General features: G+C 42.8%; 1 long non-coding RNA gene across 1 annotated transcript in view; it reads left to right on the plus strand.

The window, feature by feature from the left end:
• Positions 1-24,159, plus strand: part of LOC144767258 (uncharacterized) — a 166,510-nt gene extending 142,351 nt beyond the window's left edge. The window contains exons 3-4 of the long non-coding RNA XR_013598124.1: positions 18,251-18,299; positions 24,046-24,159. This is a non-coding gene — a long non-coding RNA (uncharacterized LOC144767258). The remainder of the gene's footprint in view (positions 1-18,250; positions 18,300-24,045) is intronic.
• Positions 24,160-25,166: the final 1,007 nt, after the last annotated feature.

Here is a 25,166-nt window from a genome sequence, read left to right on the forward strand (position 1 = left end):
TTTGTTTGGTCTTTTAGGGAAAGGTGTATTGAAGGTTCCATTGAGGGGAGATGTTTGCTCCATATACTATTCGGCATCCTAGAAGTGTAGATGTTTTTACTGTGGCCGCAGCAGCTTTCTTCAGGTCAGGGTTTACAGAATGGACATCCTGGGCAGGTCTTCAGGGTCACACTAATCTTCGCCAGCTGTGAACTTTGTAGCTGGCAGAATAATGGTGATCTGATGTTGCATTTATTACCTTCCCGCCAAGTTTAATCACAATGATGTCTCTGTGGACTCAGTGGCCTGCAGTCTAATCCTTGCTTCTTACTTCAGTCGATACAACTTTCATTTTTTTTTCCAAGCAACATTACATACAACATGCCGACATTAGCTGTACTATTATCTCAAGTCTGAGACAACCATCCAGGTTAGATTATTTTGCTCTGATGCAATTCTGACACAGTTCACGTGGGTCCCACACATGCCATACAACCTGAACTACAACGCAAACAGGATCAAGTAAGAGTAGATCATCAGAGAGGGACAGAGACTCAAATACACAGGCAAGACCACCACTCCACTTGAAACCTTTTAAGCACAGGTTGAAAAAGGAATTTGAACCAAGTTGCTCCATTAACGAGTGAGACCGCTTTTAGTTGTCTGCTCCTGTAACTAAACCTTTACAATTTTGCACAGCATTGGGAACTGTAGAGACAGAAACTCCATTATAGCGGGTAGGAGGGGGGCACTAGAGAGAAGGGGGTTGTAGTACTTCACTGTTAAATGCAGCTGAGTACATAAACATCATTTGGGGTAGACAGAGGTTGCAGCTGTGACCTCTAGCTTGTTCCCTGCTATTAATGACACTTTTGTGACCCTGGCCCCAGAGGGAGCAACACTTTGTAGCAGGGAGGAAGCTAGAGGTCCCAGATGCGACCCTTGACTACCTCCAAATGATAAAACAACAGTTGATGGACAGAATGCAGAACAATGTCATACATTCACCCCAGTACAGAGATCTGGGCCTAAATCCATCGTTTTTTTGCTCACCACACCACCCCAATTAAGACATGGGAACAGTCCAGCCTGAACTGCCAAGCCATGTCTTCCTTGGACCGGAATCAAGCATCCTAGGACCGGTTTCTGGCTATCAGCCGTCTTCAGCCAAGATAGCTTGACTCCAGTGGTGTGGAGAGCACGGGACTCACGTCTGAGCATACCCGTCCCACTCGGGGTGACAAATGCAAAAACAACAGTTGATGGACAGAATGCAGAACAACGTCATACATTCACCCCAGTATAGAGATCTGGGCCTAAATCCATCGTTTTTTTTCTCACCACACCACCCCAATTCAGACATGGCCATATGCAAATCAGTCTTCACCCTGTGCCTCATGGGAACAGTCCAGACCGAACTGCCAAGCCATGTCTTCCCTGGACCGGAATCAAGCCTCCTAGGACTGGTTTCTGGCTATCAGCCATCTTCAGCCAGGATAGCTTGACTCCAGTGGCGTAGTGAGCAAGGGACCCACGTCTCGGCATACCCTTCCCACATAGGGTGATCAGCAAAACACACAAGATGATGGACGGAATGCTGCACAATGGCAAAACATTCACCCCCAGTCACAGATCTGGTTTTAATCCATTGTTATATTGCTCACCAAGCCACCCCAGTTCAGACATGGCCATATGCAAATCAGTCTTGACCCAGTGCCTAATGGGAACAGTCCAGACCGAACTGCCAGGCCATGTCTTCCCTGGACCGGAATCAAGCATCCTACGACCGGTTTCTGGCTATCAGCCATCTTCAGCCAGGATAGCTTGACTCCAGTGGCGTAGTGAGCAAGGGACCCACGTCTGGGCATACCCTTCCCACATAGGATGAACAGCAAAACACACAAGATGATGGACGGAATGCTGCACAATGGCAAAACATTCACCCCCAGTCACAGATCTGGGTTTAATCCATCGTTCTTTTGCTCACCAAGCCACCCCAGTTCAGACATGGCCATATGCAAATCAGTCTTGACCCTGTGCCTCATGGGAACAGTCCAGACCGAACTTCCAAGCCATGTCTTCCCTGGACCGGAATCAAGCATCCTAGGACCGGTTTCTGGCTGTCAGCCATCTTCAGCCAGGATAGCTTGACTCCAGTGGCATAGTGAGCAAGGGACCCACGTCTGGTCATAACCTTCCCACATAGGGTGAACAGCAAAACACAAAAGATGATGGACGGAATGCTGCACAATGGCAAAACATTCACCCCCGGTCACAGATCTGGGTTTAATCCATCGTTATTTTGCTCACCGAGCCACCCCAGTTCAGACATGGCCATATGCAAATCAGTCTTGACCCTGTGCCTCATGGGAACAGTCCAGACCGAACTGCCAAGCCATGTCTTCCCTGGACCGGAATCAAGCATCCTAGGACCGGATTCTGACTATCAGCCATCTTCAGCCAGGATAGCTTGACTCCAGTGGCGTAGTGAGCAAGGGACCCACGTCTGGGCATACCCTTCCCACATAGGGTGAACAGCAAAACAAACAAGATGATGGACGGAATGCTGCACAATGGCAAAACATTCACCCCCACTCACAGATCTGAGTTTAATCCATCGTTATTTTGCTCACCAAGCCACCCCAGTTCAGACATGGCCATATGCAAATCAGTCTTGACCCTGTGCCTCATGGGAACAGTCCAGACCGAACTGCCAAGCCATGTCTTCCCTGGACCGGAATCAAGCATCCTAGGATCGGTTTCTGGCTATCAGCCATCTTCAGACAGGATAGCTTGACTCCAGTGGCGTAGTGAGCAAGGGACCCACGTCTGGGCATACCCTTCCCACATAGGGTGAACAGCAAGACACACAAGATGATGGACGGAATGCTGCACAATGGCAAAACATTCACTCCCAGTCACAGATCTGGGTTTAATCCATCGTTATTTTGCTCACCAAGCTACCCCAGTTCAGACATGGCCATATGCAAATCAGTCTTGACCCTGTGCCTCATGGGAACAGTCCAGACCGAAATGCCAAGCCATGTCTTCCCTGGACTGGAATCAAGCATCCTAGGACCGGTTTCTGGCTATCAGCCTTCTTCAGCCAGGATAGCTTGACTCCAGTGGCGTAGTGAGCAAGGGACTCACGTCTGGGCATACCTTTCCCACATTGGGTGAACAGCAAAACACACAAGATGACGGACGGAATGCTGCACAATGGCAAAACATTCACCCCCAGTCACAGATCTGGGTTTAATCCATCGTTATTTTGCTCACCAAGCCACCCCAGTTCAGACATGGCCATATGCAAATCAGTCTTGACCCTGTGCCTCATGGGAACAGTCCAAACCGAACTGCCAAGCCATGTCTTCCCGGACGGGAATCAAGCACCCTAGGACCGGTTTCTGGCTATCAGCCAGGATAGCTTGGCTTCAGTGGCGTAGTGAGCAAGGGACCCACGTCTGGGCATACCCTTCCCACATAGGGTGAACAGCAAAACACACAAGATGATGGACGGAATGCTGCACAATGGCAAAACATTCACCCCCAGTCACAGATCTGGGTTTAACCATCGTTATTTTGCTCACCAAGCCACCCCAGTTCAGACATGGCCATATACAAATCAGTCTTGACCCTGTGCCTCATGGGAACAGTGCAGACCGAACTGCCAAACCATGTCTTCCCTGGACCGGAATCAAGCATCCTAGGACCGGTTTCTGGCTATCAGCCATCTTCAGCCAGGATAGCTTGACTCCCGTGGCGTAGTGAGCAAGGGACCCACGTCTGGGCATACCCTTCCCACATAGGGTGAAGAGCAAAACACCCAAGATGATGGACGGAATGCTGCACAATGGCAAAACATTCACCCCCAGTCACAGATCTGGGTTTAATCCATTGTTATTTTGCTCACCAAGCCACCCCAGTTCACACATGGCCATATGAAAATCAGTCTTGACCCTATGCCTCATGGGAACAGTCCAGACCGAACTGCCAAGCCATGTCTTCCCTGGACCAGAATCAAGCATCCTAGGACCGGTTTCTGGCTATCAGCCATCTTCAGCCAGGATAGCTTGACTCCAGTGGCATAGTGAGCAAGGGACCCACGTCTGGGCATACCCTTCCCACATAGGGTGAACAGCAAAACACACAAGATGATGGACAGAATGCTGCACAATGGCAAAACATTCACCCCCAGTCACAGATCTAGGTTTAATCCATCGTTATTTTGCTCACCAAGCCATCCCAGTTCAGACATGGCCATATCCAAATCAGTCCGTGCTCTCCACACTCTATCCTGGTTGAAGATGGCTGATAGCCAGACACCGGTCCTAGGATGCTTGATTGGCTGGACTGTTCCCATGAGGCACAGGGTCAAGGCTGATTTGCATATGGCATTGTCTGAATTGGGGTGGTGTGGTGAGCAAAAAAATGATGGATTTAGGCCCAGATCTCTGTACTGGGGTGAATGTATGACATTGTTCTGCATTCTGTCCATCAACTGTTGTTTTTGCATTTGTCACCCCGAGTGGGACGGGTATGCTAAGACGTGAGTCCCGTGCTGTCCACACCACTGGAGTCAAGCTATCCTGGCTGAAGACGGCTGATAGCCAGAAACCGGTCCTAGGATGCTTGATTCCGGTCCAGGGAAGACATGGCTAACTGGGCACATCCGCCAGTGCCAGGGCCGGACTATGAACCCAAAGCAGTCCATGCAATTTTCTCGGACCAGTCCCTGGGGAAGCTTGCTGCTTTTGTCACTGGGGTCTGATATTGTAGCACCGCTGTAAAGCCAGCCCCCAGTGACAAAACCGCCCCCTCCACTCTCCTAGCCTCCTGGGGCACTGCCCGATGCCTAGTACGGCTAGTTCTGCCCTGGCCACCATCGCCTGAGATTGCACCAGATCGAAATGAGCAGCACCGTGGTAATACATAAATAATAGTATAATTAAACATTCTAAGATTAACTCCTTGGATGCTATGGACATCCTCTCCACATTCATATTGCTCAAAACAGGGCAGTATGGATGTGGAGATCATGTCCAAGTGTCCAGCAATGGAGCAGCAGCTGTAATGCCCCTCTGGGTCAGAGCAGGAGACACTCCAGCCCCCCCTCCCCAGGAGTAAGTGAAAGTCCTGCAAAATACATTGTTGCATCAGTGATGCAATTTGCATTTGCAGGAAAGGCATCAGGGAAACAGCTTCCTGGTTTCCCTGAGAGCATGAAGGGGCCTGAAATCAGCCTCATTCTCCGTGCTCCTAGAGAATACTGCCTTCAAGGAGGTATTGTTGGAAAGCTGACTTTTTCTGCTATCCAATGATGCCTCTCTTTTCCTGCTAAGCACCAAGCTATGACAGTGGACTGTGAGGAGTTGCGCTACCACTAGAAACTGGGGATTTTTTTCAGGAATAGACGTGCCCCTTGGGGAAGGTCCTGTTCTTGCTCCAATCCCTAATACTTTCGTGCTTGTTTTGGGTAAAAGGCAGCATTTACCTCCAATCTGAACTCTTGGGGAGGGGATAGAAAGCCCACTAGACACCAGTGAAATCAAAAAGAAGCCATGGTGGTGGCGCACAATCACACAGAGCCATGCCTCTGCAATAAAAAGGGCATTACAGGGAGTGTGGCTAGGTGCAGAAGAAGATGGCCGCGAGCTAGAAAGGCCCTTATATTCTGCCTCAATAATCAGTATGCTGAAGTAACTGTAGCATCGAGTCATCTCCTGGATCAGCGTGCTGGGTTTGGGGTAAAATCCTGCCCATCCTTATAGCCACAGACAGCAAGGCCGGTTGTCGCCTTCTGGCGACACTGAGCCTTGTACTCGATTGAGAGGCCAGAGTTGGAGCTCGGCGGAGTAGGCGGGTCCCGCTTAGCAGCGATGTCATTTGGAACGGTGGAGCTGGGCCGAGGGCAAATTGGCTGCTTTTTCTCCCCCCCCACCGATTCGACCACTGAACGCTCATGCAGCTCTGGGGGAGGACCGTGCAGAGGATCGAGGCCCGGAGCTCTCCGAACCCCTGGGGATTCCCTGCAGTAGGCTTGAATAGTAGCTAGCAAGCAGGCCAGACGCCGGTAGCGACCCGAAGAAAGGACCACGGAAACAGGAGTGGGGCTGCCTGCTTACGAATTGATCATAACTGGTGGGACTGCAAGATTCTGCACAGATCTCCCTGTGGACCGGCGTGCTCTGGTGGAGCTTCCATGGCCATAAATCAAGTGGCTAAAACCCGGATATGTTGGAATGAAGGGCGCAGAGAGGTGTCTACGGTAGGCTCGAGATCGGTCAAAGGAAACCCCCTCTCTAACATATCAGGCAGTGGAGGTTCAAGGGACAGTGGTAATCCACTGGGGAATCGCATATAGACTGTCTAACCTGGGGCTTTCCAGACCACCTTGAAGGCCGCTCATCGCCACAGGTCCCTATATAGGGCCAAATACTGGGGTGTAGTATGCACTGCGGGGGCCTCCAGAGGTGGAGGCATCGATCAGGACACTCACTTCAGCTGTGCCAATTTCTGAAGCCGGAGACCCCACCCTTAAAGACATTATGGAAGCAATAAGTGGAGTATGTGCCTTGCTAGAAAATAGAATGGATTCCATCATAAATGTGGTGACACTCATCACGGCTGACCTTCAGAAAATGAGTGATAAAAATAGAACTATGTAAACTGTTACTGCAGACCGCCAACTGGATACAAAAACCCTGCAGCAGCAAATTAAAGAGCTGCAAGTCTCCAGTCAGAACTTGGAGATCAAGCTAGATGACTATGAGGGCAGATCATGCCGCAATAATGTTAGAATTTTGGGGGTTCCTGAACGAGCTGAGGTTCCCTCAGTCGACCACTTCATGGAAGATCTAATTACAAATCACCTACAACCAAGGGGTCTTTCTAACTCTTTTCTGTTGAAAGAGCACACAGGATCCCCGGGTTAAACTGAAGCCTGGTGCCCCTGCCAGACCTTGGCCAGATTGTTTAATGGTCATGACCAAGACATTGTATTGCAGTGAGGCCGGAGTGCTCCATCGGTTATATACGAGAACAGCACAATAACATTTTTTACCGACTTCACAGTCAAAGTGCAGAAACAAAGGCAATCCTTTCTTGAGATGAAAAAGGTGCTGCAAGATAAAGGTATGAAATGTTCTATGCTGTTTCCGGAAAAAATGTGGATCAAGGCACCCCTGAGACAGCACAGGAATGGCTCAATGGATAGAGAATGGTGAGGGGGAACAGTCCCAGGCCAAGACGGGAGAGACCCCACAAAAAACCAATGGACTATGGGGATTAAAGGACAACAGCCACCAAAATGGTAAACCCAGCTGATGTGGGCAACTGAGGTGCCCATTGAGTCCACAGGCTGTTTGTTTCATATTGCCGAGACACTGGAGGAAGATGGGTCTGAACATTGTACAGAAGGGCCCAGCTGCAGTAATGTGACTATATCCTTCCACTACAAATATAACTGTGCAGATACTAACGTAATAAATTTGGGTGGTGGTGAATAGTGAGGAGTCGACCAGGTCACTACCCTTCATTTCATACATTGGTTTGGGATAAGGCAACAGGCACTCTGCATAGTTGGGGGAATGTAAATGTAAATGTAAATGTAAATGTGCTGGACTTGTAAAGCGCACAGCTGCCCGTAAGCGTCCCGGCGCTTGCTTAGGGAACCCGTCCTGGTATTCCCCTGTGAGAAACCCCGGCAGGGTGTCCACAAGGTGAAAGCCAGGCATCCCGCCGCGAGGGGCCGTAGTGGAGATTAAGCAAGCTATTTCCCAGAGTCGCAGAGTGTGACCCCGTGAGTTGAGTAGGCACCAGAGCGAGAATTGTCGAGTCCGTGGAATTTTGAGCCCGAGACCCGCCGTGGCGGGGAATCGAACCCTGGTCCACGGTCGATCTCAGCTTCCGGGTCTGCCGCCTCTAACCACTGAGCCACGTCGTTTTAATCCCGGATTGCAGGGAAGCAGGGTGGGGGTAGTTAGGTTGTAATTTGTTATTGTTTATAGTTTAGATGACACAAAGGAAAAGGATAAAAAAGTAAAGGGAGAGTGCACATTATCTGGAACGTGAAATAATCATAGTTCCACAGAGACTGGCGTTATGCTTCATGGTGGGCGGAGGGTTTCCCTATGGCTTGATATCGTAAATAGGATAACTTAGAGGTTACCGGTGGGCCTGTTAACAGATATGGGACTGAGGATTCTTTCCTGGAATGTAAACAGATTGGGGGACAAGCTCAAGAGTGGGCTGGTGCTCCAGTACATAAAGCAACACTCCACTGATTTAGTTTTACTGCAAAAGATATATTTTGTTGAGAATACATTAAAGCTCTGAATCGATGGGGATATAAGTTAGTAGTGTGCTCCGGATTTTTCACCGGATCTAAAGGGGTGGGTATACTTTTGCGAAACGCCTTTCCCTGACTATAGACTACTCCTGGGTGGACACACAAGGTAGATACACTGCAGTTACAAGAAACTGGAAGGGTCATCCAATCATGATTGTGACAATATATGTCCCTTCAGCTCTCCACAATATGACTTTTCAGGGATTTGAGAGATTTGCTATTGAGCTTCCCAGTTGGAATGCTCCTTATAGGAATTGATTTTGATGCTGCTATATCGGGGAGGCTGGACTACCACCCCCATGACTTGCACAGTCAACAGTCATGTTTCTCAGAGTTCCTGGGGGCGATGGGGCTAGTGGACGTGTGGTGAGTCCACTCTGAGAAGAGGGACAATTCACCTTCCACTTGAGTGCACACAATAGCCTCTCTAGAATAGACTACATTTTCACTCTAGCAGACCAGGTATCCCAATTTAAAGAGGTACGCCATCTAGCAAGAGGCATCTCGGATCATCCTCTGTGTGCGCTCTCTATGCAGCAGGGGTGCGACAACCAGGGAGAATAACACCTATTAATCCATGGAGCCTTAAAATCCCACTAGTAAGAAGCATTCAAGAAAGTTGTTAGGGGCAAGCCATTACCTTGACCGGCGGGGTTCGGAAGGAAAAGAGCGCAGTACTGGTCGGATTAGGGAACGATAGTTTGCAATTAGAGGGTGAAATGGACTGAGACGAGTCGGGAAGTATTAAGCATAAGTTGTACAAGAAAAAGAAAGAATATAAATATTTAGTTACTGATGCTGCAAAGGCAACGAGTAGAGCAAACCAAAATTAAATTTATGTGGTTGGTGATAAGGCAGGGAAACTACTCGCCTGGCTTGATAAGCGAGAACAAGCAAGCAGACTAGTGACAGAGCTCAAAACGGATGAAGGAGAAACAATACGAGATCCAAAACTGATAGCAGCAGAGTTCGCAGCATACTATGAACGAGTTTATTCAACTACTCATACCTTAACAAATTCGAATCAAGTGAACTACAAGTAGATATGCCCCTTCCATCCCTTAACACTGAAGACCTAGCTCTACTAGAGAGCGATATAACAAACGAAGAAGTAGCACAAAGTATCAGAGGACTTAAGTCCAGCAAACAATGTGAAGGTATAAACCCAGGCTATCTTAACAACAAAACACTAGCTATGTCCAAGCAAGAACTGTTACCAAAAAAGAGCATAAACTATAACAGAAACAATGAAATTGATATCAAAACCAGTTTGTTTTAATTAAAAGAGGATTGATTTTTACAATAAAATTTTGCATACATGATGAATTGATACAAAAAAAGGGGGATATTCTTTATATATAAAACATATAAATTAAAAACATTGAAAGGACAATAATGTCTGTCCTATCTACTATTGCTGTGGCTGTAGTATGGCAGTCAACGCGTTTCGACACGTCGTGGTGTCTTCATCAGGACAATTATATTTTCAGCCAATTTATCTAAAAAGAACAAGACAGTTTTAGTTCTCATTCTTACTTAAAACAGTGTTATTGCTCATAGTCTCATCATGTCAATTTATGGTAACATAGAAAATTTTAGTGCAATTATTATTTTCATTTGAGCTTTTTTTTAACCATATAACGTCTCTTTATACAAAGCTTAGTGTCAAAAGGTATATTATTTCATGGAGGTACCTAAAGATGAACAGACATAGACAACATTATTTTTATCACATTCTATTGGGCACATAACTTACAGTTCTATAATTTTTGTCATGTATTAAATTTCATGCCTCTATTCTAATACAGATCATCAGTTTCTCATCCTTCTATCTAAAGTGAGACCATAAGTGTAGGTAAAGGAAAGGAAAGAATAAAGTTTGCAGAATTGCACAAGTTTAGTCATATTTACAGTGTGACTGGGGAATCTCGCAGGGCATACCTATCTATGGTAAGGATCTATGTTATTCTTGGTTGCTTTATACGTGCTCCTGTGCTCCCTAACATACCATTAAGTTTTTACATATTACATGCCTATTCATATCATATTGAGGCATTCCATTTTCTTTTCTTTTACCTGGTTGGACTTTTTTTTAAAAGGTCTTTTAGTTCTTCCTTTCAGGACGGGATAAGTGAGGCACCTTTATTTATAATATGGCATGTGAAACCTGAAGAAGACATAATTTACATCTCTTAATCCTCACACATCTGATGTTTTATCGTGATGAAGTTAGGCGCCTAATTGACATGTTTGCCATGCCCTGTTAATATGATATCGCATACCTTTAGCTCAGGATTTCACTGCTTCCTTCTCACTTAACGTATCCTGAATTCTTTATGGATTTTCTTAGTTCGGAAGTCCCCTTATCAACTGTTAAAAAATCATCATAGCTAAACATTACAATCTAGCGTGAAGTCTTTTTTAGGGCCAAGTCATTGTAAATCTAGGAGTGTTCTATCTCTCACCGTTCTCGGGAATGCCTTCCGAGTATAACCGTCACACACTTGGAGCCGGTAACTGATGCCGGATGGAGATTTCCAAACACCCGCGGGCGAAACCAATTTTTGCAAGTGACTCTAAAAAAGATAAACAGCACTCGTGACTATTCTGTATTTTATTTAAAATCCTATCTCTGCTGTGTCGGCTGTGGGGCGACGCAACTCCCTACCTTTTAGAATCCTTTTCCTAAGGAAACAACCGTTCAGTCTTTCATTCTTGCAGGTAGACTATCGCAGTGAGAATCGGTCTTTTTTTACCGCGGAAAGCAGTAATTAGCGTCACAGGGCGTATACTTCCACCAGGACTCGGTTTTCTTAAACTTTGCAGAAGTCTACGGAAGTTAAACAATAGTTTTGTTGGTATACGGACAACCAAAATTATCTACTTGAAAGAAAGGGGGCCAAGGGGGTTTAATTTTACCTGTATGGCGCTCTCTGTCGTGGTGGTCGCAACAGCAACCGGCGGTTTTTGTAAAAAGGAGGGATTTGTAAACCGCAATGTCATTGGTATTTATACTATGTTTTCCTGACATCACGTCTCTGACCCTCCACCCCTATTTAAAGCTATAGTGTTTCTAAAAGGTGTCCCGTTTTTTTTCCCTCTCATTTAGGAATCTTGTTGTACTTTATTGCTACAAAATGACTTTTCCCTTTGAAAACAAAGTCATGCTCCTTTTAAATCACTTTGTAGCAAGAGTCTTGTCTCAAAGAGATGTATTTTGGGTCTAGTAATCACACATCCTAATCTAATTCAAGATAGATTCAGTTTCCTTATTTTATTTGGTGTGTGCCTAATCATTTCGTGATTGACATTTGCCGTCAGAAGAGGTATCTATATTCTGCCTTAAGAAATATTTATGTTTTAGTCTATCATGACCCTCGGTTTTAGAGAAGGTATCCTCAATAAGATGAACGAGTTAATATATTATGGCATTCTCCCAGGGACATTCTTGGTTAAGGCCGTGTTCATATGTATCAAGGGTAAAAATCCAATATAATTCTCGTTTTTTCCTAATTTTTCCCCCGCCTCTGTCATTTGGTAAGTGAGAAGGAAGCAGTGAAATCCTGAGCTAAAGGTATGCGATATCATATTAACAGGGCATGGCAAACATGTCAATTAGGCGCCTAACTTCATCACGATAAAACATCAGATGTGTGAGGATTAAGAGATGTAAATTATGTCTTCTTCAGGTTTCACATGCCATATTATAAATAAAGGTGCCTCACTTATCCCGTCCTGAAAGGAAGAACTAAAAGACCTTTTAAAAAAAAGTCCAACCAGGTAAAGGAAAAGAAAATGGAATGCCTCAATATGATATGAATAGGCATGTAATATGTAAAAACTTAATGGTATGTTAGGGAGCACAGGAGCACGTATAAAGCAACCAAGAATAACATAGATCCTTACCATAGATAGGTATGCCCTGCGAGATTCCCCAGTCACACTGTAAATATGACTAAACTTGTGCAATTCTGCAAACTTTATTCTTTCCTTTCCTTTCCCTACACTTATGGTCTCACTTTAGATAGAAGGATGAGAAACTGATGATCTGTATTAGAATAGAGGCATGAAATTTTATACATGACAAAAATTATAGAACTGTAAGTTATGTGCCCAATAGAATGTGATAAAAATAATGTTGTCTATGTCTGTTCATCTTTAGGTACCTCCATGAAATAATATACCTTTTGACACTAAGCTATGTATAAAGAGACGTTATATGGTTAAAAAAAAGCTCAAATGAAAATAATAATTGCACTAAAATTTTCTATGTTACCATAAATTGACATGATGAGACTATGAGCAATAACTCTGTTTTAAGTAAGAATGAGAACTAAAACTGTCTTGTTCTTTTTAGATAAATTGGCTGAAAATATAATTGTCCTGATGAAGACACCACGACGTGTCGAAACGCGTTGACTGCCATACTACAGCCACAGCAATAGTAGATAGGACAGACATTATTGTCCTTTCAATGTTTTTAATTTATATGTTTTATATATAAAGAATATCCCCCTTTTTTTGTATCAATTCATCATGTATACAAAATTTTATTGTAAAAATCAATCCTCTTTTAATTAAAACAAACTGGTTTTGATATCAATTTCATTGTTTGTGTTATAGTTTATGCTCTTTTTTGGTAACAGTTCTTGCTTGGACATAGCTAGTGTTTTGTTGTTAAGATAGCCTGGGTTTATACCTTCACATTGTATGTTTTCCCTGACCCAGGATCTTTATCCTTATCAGGGGGCCCTTGATACCTCACAAAAATTATACCCACGGTTATTCCGTGTGGGGCTCTAGCCAGTCTTGTTCTTGAAGCAGTCTTGATAACGTGGAGGCTACCTAAGGACTGTACGCTTCTATCTCTGTCTATAATTCTCCTGAGATTTCTCCTTTTCTTTCCTTCTTCTATCACTTATAAATTGCTTATTTAATTCATTGAGTATCTAATAATATTGATGGCCCAATTCCAGACCTTTGGGTTCTCAGACGATGATTTTGCCACACTAGTAGGCACAAGTGCAGCGTTTGGGAATGGCTCCACGAGCAATTCTCTTAATAATAGTGACACAAACAAATTGTTAGACTTACAAAAGAAATTAATAAGGATAGAAGCCCATGGGGAATTTATGTTGAACTACCTTAAGCATGGCATAATCCCCTTAGGGCTTAGGGTTAGGAACATTCCAGGTCTGTTTGTCGATACCAAAACTTTTCTTACCAAATGGAGCATGATTGCTACCCGCTGCTCCAGAGACTTAATGATCCTGATAATATCTACAGCTAAGGAGTTAGCAATAGAAATAAGAAAGGAGATAGAAGAATTAGAAGATAAGATCAAAAAATCAACAACGGTGGAAGAGGCTAACAAACAATTTGAGACCATAAAGAAGGATATGGCTTCTTTCTCGGATTATCTTAAAAAAAGAAAAGAAGAGAAATTTGTCAAAGATAAGAGGTTCTATACCTTAGAACGGACCTACCCATACATTGTAGAAGGTTTTTTTAAAACAGACTATCAATATGGTGCACCCAGATACGAAACCCAACATAGAATCAATACATTCTCTGATTCATCAGACCCAGAATCAGAAGAAGAAAACGGCATGGGTTTCCGTGATGAAAGACCTTTTGACCCTAGAAACAACCAAAGAGGGAATCGCCAACCTTTTTTAGGGAACCGAGGGGGGAGAGGGGGACGGAGAAAAGTAAGATTTCAGAACCCAACGAGAGGCAATTACCAGAACCACCAATATGTCCAGGAGCCTCAACAATACCTGGAAACAAGGAGCAAACAATACTGGAGGAACGGGATGTAATCCCGATATTTAATCTATCCTCACATAATTTAGCTCCCTCTGACCTCTCAATCTTATCCAAAGGATTATCATTTGTCCCCCATGCTCAGGTTAATATCTTTGAATTATATCGAGATATTCATGCTTTCTTCCGAAAGATTAGATTAAAAAGATTCTTTACAGACAATGATCCTCTGACATTAGAGAACATATCCCCAAACATAGTATCTCTACCATCCACATTCACCCCAACTTTAGAACAGGTAGGGCCAGAAATAGCAATCTTCGAAAAAGCGGTGTTAAACAAACTAGACCAAACTCTAAGGTTTGTCCCTAAACCGATTTATAACATCACAAAAGAGGAACATGACTCAATAAATAAGTTTAAAAATGACAAAACAGTTACTGTCAAAAGTAGCGATAAAGGTGGAGGAATAGTTTTGATTGACACAGTAAGATATGAAACTAAAATGTTGGAGATGTTAAATGATCCAACGTTTTACAAGAAAATTAAACTGAACCCTACAGAGAGAATAGTGAAAACCATCAACAGAATAACAAGTAAAGCTTTAGATGTAGGAATCATAAATAATAAAGAATTTGAGTTTTTAAACAAATCAGAGAGAAAAGTATCATGTATATATGGACTACCCAAAGTCCATAAGAACCAAGAAGATCCACCTTACCGCCCTATCGTATCAACAATAGGTACCCCTTTGGAAGCGATCTCTAAATATCTTGACAATATATTGCGTCCATATATCTCTCTGTCACCCTCCTACATTAAGGATACAGGTGAGATCATAAAAAAAGTTGAGAACCTTCAGTTCAACTCACAGAGAGACATCCTAGTGACTCTTGATATCGAGTCCTTATATAGTAATATTCCACAAACAGGAGCCATAGAAACAACTATGTGGTTTATTGAGAAACACCAGATCCCATGCTCCAGCAACTTCATAAAGGAATGTCTAACCCTGGTACTGAAAGAGAACTTTTTTGAATTTGGAGAACATCTATTTCTCCAGACTAAGGGAGTCAGCATGGGAGCTTCAATGGCTCCTTCAATCGCTAATATTTATATGGTTGCTTTTGAGACCAAACACATCTTTAATGAGATGGCCCCTTTTTTCGAGTCTGTTTCCCATTGGTACCGCTACATAGATGACATTTTCTTTGTGTGGACCAATGGGGAACAGACTCTTGAGGAATTTCTCCTGTGGCTGAATGAAGCAGATGAAAATCTGAGATTCACTGCTCACACCAATAAGAATAAGGTAGAGTTCCTTGACATTTCATTAAAAACGATGAAGGTACCTTAGGGGTAGATCTATATACCAAACCGACTGCTAGGAATACTTTGTTACACTTCAAAAGTTTCCATCCGAAATGTCAGAAAGACAGTATTCCGTTTTCACAATTCCTTAGAGTACGGCGCAATTGCACCAACCTAAGAGATTATGACTCACAATCAGAAATCATGAAGAGGAAATTCATTCAAAGAGGGTACCCTCACCGCCTGGTCAGAGAGGCATACAAGAGAGCGAGGTTTTACGATAGAGATGCTCTTCTGAATTCAAAAAAATTAAAGACAGCCCCGAATTTGGTCTGTATAACCAAACACTCAACCCTAGATGGAACCATCAGGCAAATAATTAATTCAAATTGGCATTTGTTGAATCTGAATAACACTCAACAGAAGATGGCAAAACCCATGTATGCGCACAGGCGCAATAAAAACCTCAAAGATGAGATTGTCCGCTCCAGATTCCTTAAAACAACAGAAAATCCACCTTTTTTGCAGAGGTCTTTTGAAAATAAGAACCCGATAAAAGGTACCTCTAGTTGTGGCTCATGTAAGTCATGTAAGAGCATCCATATAGGAGAAACTATGACCTTGAATAATGTCAAAATACAAGCAAAGGACTTATGGACATGTAACACGCAAAATGTAGTCTATTTAATCAGTTGTCCCTGCAGTTTGGGATATGTTGGTGAGACAGGAAGAGCAATAAAAACTAGACTCACTGAGCATAGGTCAGCGATAAAAACAAAAAAAGTCACAGCACCGTTGGTGAACCATTTTTTGGATTTCGGACATTCCCCTGAGGAAATAAAATGGCGGATCCTAGAGAAAATACACTTACCAAATGACAGAGGCGGGGAAAAAATTAGGAAAAAACGAGAATTATATTGGATTTTTACCCTTGATACATATGAACACGGCCTTAACCAAGAATGTCCCTGGGAGAATGCCATAATATAATAACTCGTTCATCTTATTGAGGATACCTTCTCTAAAACCGAGGGTCATGATAGACTAAAACATAAATATTTCTCAAGGCAGAATATAGATACCTCTTCTGACGGCAAATGTCAATCACGAAATGATTAGGCACACACCAAATAAAATAAGGAAACTGAATCTATCTTGAATTAGATTAGGATGTGTGATTACTAGACCCAAAATACATCTCTTTGAGACAAGACTCTTGCTACAAAGTGATTTAAAAGGAGCATGACTTTGTTTTCAAAGGGAAAAGTCATTTTGTAGCAATAAAGTACAACAAGATTCCTAAATGAGAGGGAAAAAAAACGGGACACCTTTTAGAAACACTATAGCTTTAAATAGGGGTGGAGGGTCAGAGACGTGATGTCAGGAAAACATAGTATAAATACCAATGACATTGCGGTTTACAAATCCCTCCTTTTTACAAAAACCGCCGGTTGCTGATGCGACCACCACGACAGAGAGCGCCATACAGGTAAAATTAAACCCCCTTGGCCCCCTTTCTTTCAAGTAGATAATTTTGGTTGTCCTTATACCAACAAAACTATTGTTTAACTTCCGTAGACTTCTGCAAAGTTTAAGAAAACCGAGTCCTGGTGGAAGTATACGCCCTGTGACGCTAATTACTGCTTTCCGCGGTAAAAAAAGACCGATTCTCACTGCGATAGTCTACCTGCAAGAATGAAAGACTGAACGGTTGTTTCCTTAGGAAAAGGATTCTAAAAGGTAGGGAGTTGCGTCGCCCCACAGCCGATACAGCAGAGATAGGATTTTAAATAAAATACAGAATAGTCACGAGTGCTGTTTATCTTTTTTAGAGTCACTTGCAAAAATTGGTTTCGCCCGCGGGTGTTTGGAAATCTCCATCCGGCATCAGTTACCGGCTCCAAGTGTGTGACGGTTATACTCGGAAGGCATTCCCGAGAACGGTGAGAGATAGAACACTCCTAGATTTACAATGACTTGGCCCTAAAAAAGACTTCACGCTAGATTGTAATGTTTAGCTATGATGATTTTTTAACAGTTGATAAGGGGACTTCTGAACTAAGTAAATCCATAAAGAATTCAGGATACGTTAAGTGAGAAGGAAGCAGTGAAATCCAGAGCTAAAGGTATGCGATATCATATTAACAGGGCATGGCAAACATGTCAATTAGGCGCCTAACTTCATCACGATAAAACATCAGATGTGTGAGGATTAAGAGATGTAAATTATGTCTTCTTCAGGTTTCACATGCCATATTATAAATAAAGGTGCCTCACTTATCCCGCCCTGAAAGGAAGAACTAAAAGACCTTTTAAAAAAAAGTCCAACCAGGTAAAAGAAAAGAAAATGGAATGCCTCAATATGATATGAATAGGCATGTAATATGTAAAAACTTAATGGTATGTTAGGGAGCACAGGAGCACGTATAAAGCAACCAAGAATACCATAGATCCTTACCATAGATAGGTATGCCCTGCGAGATTCCCCAGTCACACTGTAAATATGACTAAACTTGTGCAATTCTGCAAACTTTATTCTTTCCTTTCCTTTACCTACACTTATGGTCTCACTTTAGATAGAAGGATGAGAAACTGATGATCTGTATTAGAATAGAGGCATGAAATGTAATACATGACAAAAATTATAGAACTGTAAGTTATGTGCCCAATAGAATGTGATAAAAATAATGTTGTCTATGTCTGTTCATCTTTAGGTACCTCCATGAAATAATATACCTTTTGACACTAAGCTATGTATAAAGAGACGTTATATGGTTAAAAAAAAGCTCAAATGAAAATAATAATTGCACTATTTTATTTATTTTTTATTTATTTTATTTATAGAGTTTTGTATAGCGCGGACAAGACCCGTGGGTATCAGAGCGCTTAACAGGTAAAGAATGACATATAACATTATCATAACAGTAAAAACAAACAATATATATGAGGTAGAGGCAGTATAGTGTATGGACGTATTTAGCTATATAAATTCCTAATGTCAAAACATATATCCATTATAATAGCATTAATAACAACAAAAAATCGATATGAGGTAGAAGGCAATAAAATGTGTGGGCGTGATTAGATATATAAATTCCTGATGTATGTGCAATTGGCCTTAGATGGTTAGTAAGGCTTGGCTAGTGTCCTGGTATCAAACCAAGCTCGGTGAGGTAGGGTTATATGGTATTCCAGTGCATATAAAGAATAATGAGGATGAATACACAGAGTGAGGTAGAGGTTATATAGTTTTGTCAGAGAGATATAGTAATAAGTTTACAGGTATATGAGGTAGCATTAATGTGTCAAGCCTCTGCTTGAGCATGGCAACAGTCAATTGTCAGGTATTGATCTTCCAGTTTTCATAAAGAGGACAATCCTCTGTTAGCGTAAATGGTCATCTCAGTAGTCCGTAGGTTTCTCTAAGTCGGGTATTTACTCATCAAGTGGTTCTTAAGTTCTCGTTTGAATGTTAATGTATTTTGGATCTTCCTGATGTTTGGCGGGATTGAGTTCCAGACTCTGGGGGCAGCTCCAGAGAATGCTCGGTTGTAGGTCTTTTTCTTGTGGAAAAAGGCTGGTCGCAATAGCAGCTCTCTTGCGCTTCTAGTTGTTCTGTTACCTCCTGATAACTTCAGTTTCTTGGCTAGGTATCTAGGGGTGTTGTAGTGAACCGCTTTATGTGTAATACAGGCCATCTTCATTTGAATTCTGGCCTCGTAAGGTAGCCAGTTTAGTGCTTTCAGGTGAGGAGATATATGATCGAATTTCTTCGTTCCCGTAATGAGTCTTGCCGCTGCGTTGAGGCAGGCTTTTAATGGTGCTGTGGATGTTTTCGGTAGGCCAGCTAGTGTGGTGCAGCCGTATTCGATCCTCGAGATAACTAGTGATTGGGTAGCCAGTTTTAGATCCGTCTCTGAGATAAAGGGTTTCAGTTTTCTTAAGTAATTCAAGTGGAAGCGGGCGCTCTTAGCCATTGAATTAATATGGTCTTTCATGTCAAGGTTTTCATCTAGCGTAATTCCTAGTGATTTGGCTGAGTTCACTAGGGTCGGGGCGCAATTTAGCGCCGTCACCATTTTAGTCCATTCCTTAACTTCAGCTTGGCTCCTTGTCGGTGAAATTAGCAGGAATTCTGTTTTCTGGGCGTTTAATTTCAGATGGTTCATTGTTAACCATCGCAAAGCTTCCTTTAGTGTCTTGTTCATTAGGTCAATGTCCTCAAGGGAGGCGATCTTTATGTATAATTGCGTGTCGTCTGCATACATATGATAGGATATCTGTGATTTTTGAAGAATCTCCGTGAGAGGTTCTACATACAAGTTGAATAGATCTGGGGATAACGTTGAGCCTTGTGGGACCCCGATTGCATTGGGGCTCGGGGAAGAGATTGCTTGATTAACCAGGAATCGCTGAGTCCTATTCTGTAGGAAGGAGTTGAACCATTTCAGTACGTTTCCGGACAGACCCATCCTGTCTTGTAGCCTGGTCATTAGTACTTCGTGCTTTACCGTGTCAAATGCTGATGACAAGTCTAGGAGGATCAGTAGGCATGTTTGGTTACGGTCTAGGGCTTGTAAGGCGTCATCGACAATGTGCAGGATCGCAGTTTCAGTACTGTGTCCTGTTCTGAATCCTGATTGGCAATCGTCAAGTAGCGAGAATTTCGCTATATGTTGGCTTAGTTGGCCCTGCACGCCTTTCTCAATGAGTTTGGCCAGTAGAGGGATGTTGGTCACTGGACGATAGTTGTTCGGGTCTGTTGCATCAGCTGTCGGTTTTTTGATGATGGGCACTACCTGCCCTGTTTTTAGGCAGTCAGGGAGAGTCCCTTGTGCAAGTGAGGCATTTATTATCTCGGTCCAGATTGGAACTAGAGTATAGCTGATTTCTCTTATACACTTTCCCGGTAGAGGGTCTTGATAGTGGTTGTTTGGTCTGAGTTCCGCCAGCGTTTTGGCGATCTTTCCCTGGTCGTATAGTTCGAATGTATTCCATATTGCCTTGTTTTTTGTTTGGAGACCCTCTGTTAAGACATTGGCCTCAGTTTTAGGTGGAGGAAGGGTCATCAGGTTAGTTGCTGCATTTGTGAGTTCAACTTCTAGCAGCTTGGATTTTTCCGTGAAAAATGAGGAGAATTCCTCGCAGCTTATGGGAGTTTTAGTATTCTCTTGAACCGTTTTGGCGAGTTTGTTTGACTGTTGTTTTAAAATCTCGAAGAGTTTTCGTGGTCTGTTTATGGCACTGTCCAATTCAGCTCTGATAAATTCTTTTTTGGAGTTGATTATCTTTTTGTTATATTTGTTTCTTGTTTTCCTGAGGGCTATCAGCTCCGGGGAGGAGGGATGTTGTCTCCATTTCCTTTCGGCCATTCTCAGTTTGCGTCTGTCCTCGTTCAATGACTCATTAAACCAGGGATTTTTTGGTTTCTCTGTGACTTTTTTCAGTTTTTGGGGCATTTGTGTCATTGACGATATTACCGATCGAGGTTACGTAGTGATCCGTCAGCTCATTGACATTTTGCTTATTGTTGGGTGGCTTCAGATCTTTTTCGCACCTTTCAACCAGTAGTTCAATATTGGCCTCTTTTGTGTCTCGGATCAGTTTCTTGAGCTTGCGAGGTTGCACGGTCCTGCCCTTTTTCATTGTAGGTATCGCGAATGTTATGGCGTGATGGTCAGACCAATCACATGGGTCTATAGCGAGGATTGATGCCTCATCATTTCTTGAGATAATCCAGTCTAAGGTCGCTCCTTGTGAGTGAGTGGGTTGGTTGCATGCTTGTATAAGTTTTAGCTCACTGAGGAAGTCCTTAAGCGAGTTGATCAGTTTGTCATTGCCGTCCTCCCAATGTAGGTTAAAGTCGCCTAGGTATATGTTATTGGCATCCGAGTTAGAGTTGGTCGTTATGATCTCCATCAGTTGCTCTGTGAACTTAGCATTCTCTCCTGGTGGGTGGTAGAATGCATGCAAGTTGCAGCTTTGATTATTTGGTGTTCTTACATTAATACCAAGGTATTCACATGATTCTAGGGGGTCAGATTGGAATTGGCAGACCTTGATCTCTGAGCGATGAATGCAAGCTATGCCTCCTCCCACATTCCTTGGTCTGTCTAACCTGACGATGTTATAATGTGGTGGTATTAAGAGATCCATGGTGGGGGAAGATGATTCGTTGAGCCATGTTTCCGTGAGGATGGCCAGGTCAATTTCCTTATTCATGATGAGGGCAGCTATGTCTGATGCATGTTTAGTTGCTGAACGACAGTTAAGTAGTAGACAATTTAGGGGTTTCTGTGACTTAATGCGTTTTCCATTATCAGATTCAGATGCGATTAGCTGAATATGTTGTAAATTTTGGTGCATTGCTTTCCTGTCATTCTTTCTGGACGTTCTATTAGAGTCAGTGGGTACTACTTTGATATTCTCCTCCCTATTCCAGTCAGGTTGTTCATAGGATCGGAGTAATGCCAGAGCTTCTTCATTTGCCAAGGGCTTAGTCCTGTTAGGTCTGTTGTGTCTGAGTATCAGATTCTGGATGTGTGAGACCTTGGAATGCGTACTTATCGCCATCTCCCAGATTTTTCCAATTGTCTGTGAGACGTTCATCGAATTTTGTGCCAGGTTACCTACGAGTTTCTGGAGCTCCTTGACTTCTTTCTGTGTTCGGGATGATTTTTTATGTGAGATCGACCTGGCTAGATGGGTGTTGCATTTTGCTCTTCTCCGTGAATAATCCGTTCTCATTGCCATAAATCTTTTCTCAGAATCCTTAGTTTGGTTGTGATTTCTGGCTCTATAAGAGTTGTCCCCGTTACTTCTTATGTTATGGGATGTAAGGGGTGTTTTTGTGGATAGTGAACTAAGAGACTCAGGCTTCATCTCCGAGGGAGGATGGAGAAGGTCGATATCATCTACCTTGTTCATTTCGTTAATTTCATAGAGGGACTTGCTTGGAGCTGGGGTACACTCTTGAAGTGCGGTGGAGTTATGCGTTAGCTGCAACGGCTCTTTCCTTGGGGCCTGGTTCTTCTCTTTGATTCCAGGGTTAGTGGACAACGCTGTCCTTTCTATCTCATTCTCTGTTATTACCAACACGTTTTCGGTTGAATCTTCGGTGTTAGCGAAATGGTTGTTCTGGTCGTCCTTTTGATTAGTGTCTCTAGTATTGGAGTCTTTGTTTTCAAGTGTGTCATCTGGAAGTGTCCAGTTTTGTTGGTAGCTTAGTCCATCTATGTATTCCTTTAGGTTTTGGAAAGTTATCTCAAATTTCTCGAGTTCTCTGTTGGTTGCTTGTATCAGCACTATTCCCGTTTTATATATAGTAATGCATAATTCTGTCTTACTTCTTTTAGTTAATGCGGTCGTTATTTTTGTGCCATATGGTATGTTTTTTATAGTTTTAGTGAACAGCATTTCAGTCAGGGCGTTACGCCATTTGGCTGTTTTGTTTGTATAGAATATAAGGTCGTTCATCTTGATGCCTTTGACTATATCAAAATATGGGTCAGAGAACAGCGTGTCCGGGTATTTTCTCAATGTGTTGTGTTTGAATTTTTTGGCAGCGTTCTTGAATAGCATTGAGGGGTAGACTATGCTCTTTGCATTAAAGCCAGTCGATCCTTGGTTTCTTCCCTCCATTTCCGCTTCACGTTGAGGGTCTGCGGAGGCCTATTGACTGTTTTGAACTGAGTAGTTCCCAGCTAGTGTAGCCAGGAGGATCTAGAGATCTAGAAATCCCCCTGGGGGTGGTGGTAACTCAGTACCTAGAAATCCCCTGGGGGTGGTGGTCACTCGGTACCCTGGTTTCGAGGTGTAAGGTATAGTTTCTTTGTTCTATAGTTTGCTCATTGTTATAATACCTTTGTAGGTGTGGAAGATATAGGAGGTGGCAGTGACTTCCAAGCTACTGTTTTGTATTAGATCTTCTAGTTGATGGGTCCTTATTAGTTCTGTTGCTTATTCACATCAAATCCGTTCTTTGTAGATATTATGATGCCATCAATAGTAATTGATTAAATTAATTTAACAATTAATTAACTATCCCTAATTGTGAGAGCTGGTTGTCTGGAGGTAAGTAGCCAGTGACCAGATGCCAGCCGAGTCTATCCCCGATGATTTCCTGAGAGGGGGGAGGATTCTTTCTCTTTTTCTCTTGAGGTTGTTTAGACCTTTTTTCTTTCCTTGGTCCTTTCTTTCTTTCCACTCTTCTTCTAGGGGTTGATTAGTCCCTTATTAGTCCCTTATTATTTCCCTTAGTCCTTTCTCTCTTACTATTTCTTAACTTGATTCCCGGCGCCAGTCCTTTTTCAGTTTCAGATTATTAATTTGGTTGGTCCCTTTTCATTGTCGGTTCGGTAGGGTCAGGGTGTCTATCTTCCTTGGCACGCCAGTCCTATTTCTATATCTGTGCCTCGCGGATGGTGGTTGGCGAGTTCGATTTGTTAGCGTGATTATAGTGGTCCTATGCGGCCGCCATTTTAAGGACAGGCGAGCCGCTTCTCATTCCTCCTTAGTTGCGGAATCCCCCGTTTTTTCCCTAAACTTTTCTATGTTACCATAAATTGACATGATGAGACTATGAGCAATAACACTGTTTTAAGTAAGAATGAGAACTAAAACTGTCTTGTTCTTTTTAGATAAATTGGCTGAAAATATAATTGTCCTGATGAAGACACCACGACGTGTCAAAACGCGTTGACTGCCATACTACAGCCACAGCAATAGTAGATAGGACAGACATTATTGTCCTTTCAATGTTTTTAATTTATATGTTTTATATATAAAGAATATCCCCCTTTTTTTGTATCAATTCATCATGTATACAAAATTTTATTGTAAAAATCAATTCTCTTTTAATTAAAACAAACTGGTTTTGATATCAATTTCATTGTTTGTGTGTGTAGTTTATGCTCTTTTTTGGTAACAGTTCTTGCTTGGACATAGCTAGTGTTTTGTTGTTAAGATAGCCTGGGTTTATACCTTCACATTGTATGTTTTCCCTGACCCAGGATCTTTATCCTTATCAGGGGGCCCTTGATACCTCACAAAAAAAAAACTTAAGTCCAGCAAAGCAATGGGGCCTAACTGCCTTCCAATAGAGCTTTACAAGTTGGCGACCAATACAATAGCTTCCTACCTGAGAAACATGTACGTTGAGAGTTGAAAAGCAGGTAAACTTCCCATTGACCAGCGATTGACCACAATAGTTGTCATCTATAAAGAAGACAAACCAAGAAATAGCTCCTCCATTTCTTTGCTTAATGTGTAAGCTAAAATCCTTGCCAAGCTACTAGCCACATGCTTTATACAGATCAATTCCATAATTGGTACATCCCAACCAGTCCAGCTTTATACCAGAAAGGAATACTCCACTTAATATACACAGGTTACACAGGGTAATGGGACAAGTAAGTATGTTAAGGCAAGATGCAGTGGTATTGTCCCTAAATGCCAAAATGGCATCTGATACCATTGAATGGCCTTACTTATTTGCAGTTTTGAATAAGATGGGATTTGGTCCTAATTGCGTTGCCTTGCTTAAACTTCTCCGCAGAGGCCCACAAGCACAGGTAGTAGTCAATGACATACAGTCCCCTCTACTTGCCCTTAGAAGAGGGATGAGGCAGGGCTGCCCTCTGTGGACGTTAATCTTTGCTCTAATACTTGAGTCCATTGGATCATGGATTCGTAGGAATCCTTTGATAAGGGGACTTTGCTGGACAGGAGATTGGGAAGATCAAATTTCCCTCTATACGGA

The sequence above is a fragment of the Lissotriton helveticus genome, chromosome 7, assembly GCF_964261635.1.
Source record: "Lissotriton helveticus chromosome 7, aLisHel1.1, whole genome shotgun sequence".
Lineage (NCBI taxonomy): Eukaryota > Metazoa > Chordata > Amphibia > Caudata > Salamandridae > Lissotriton > Lissotriton helveticus.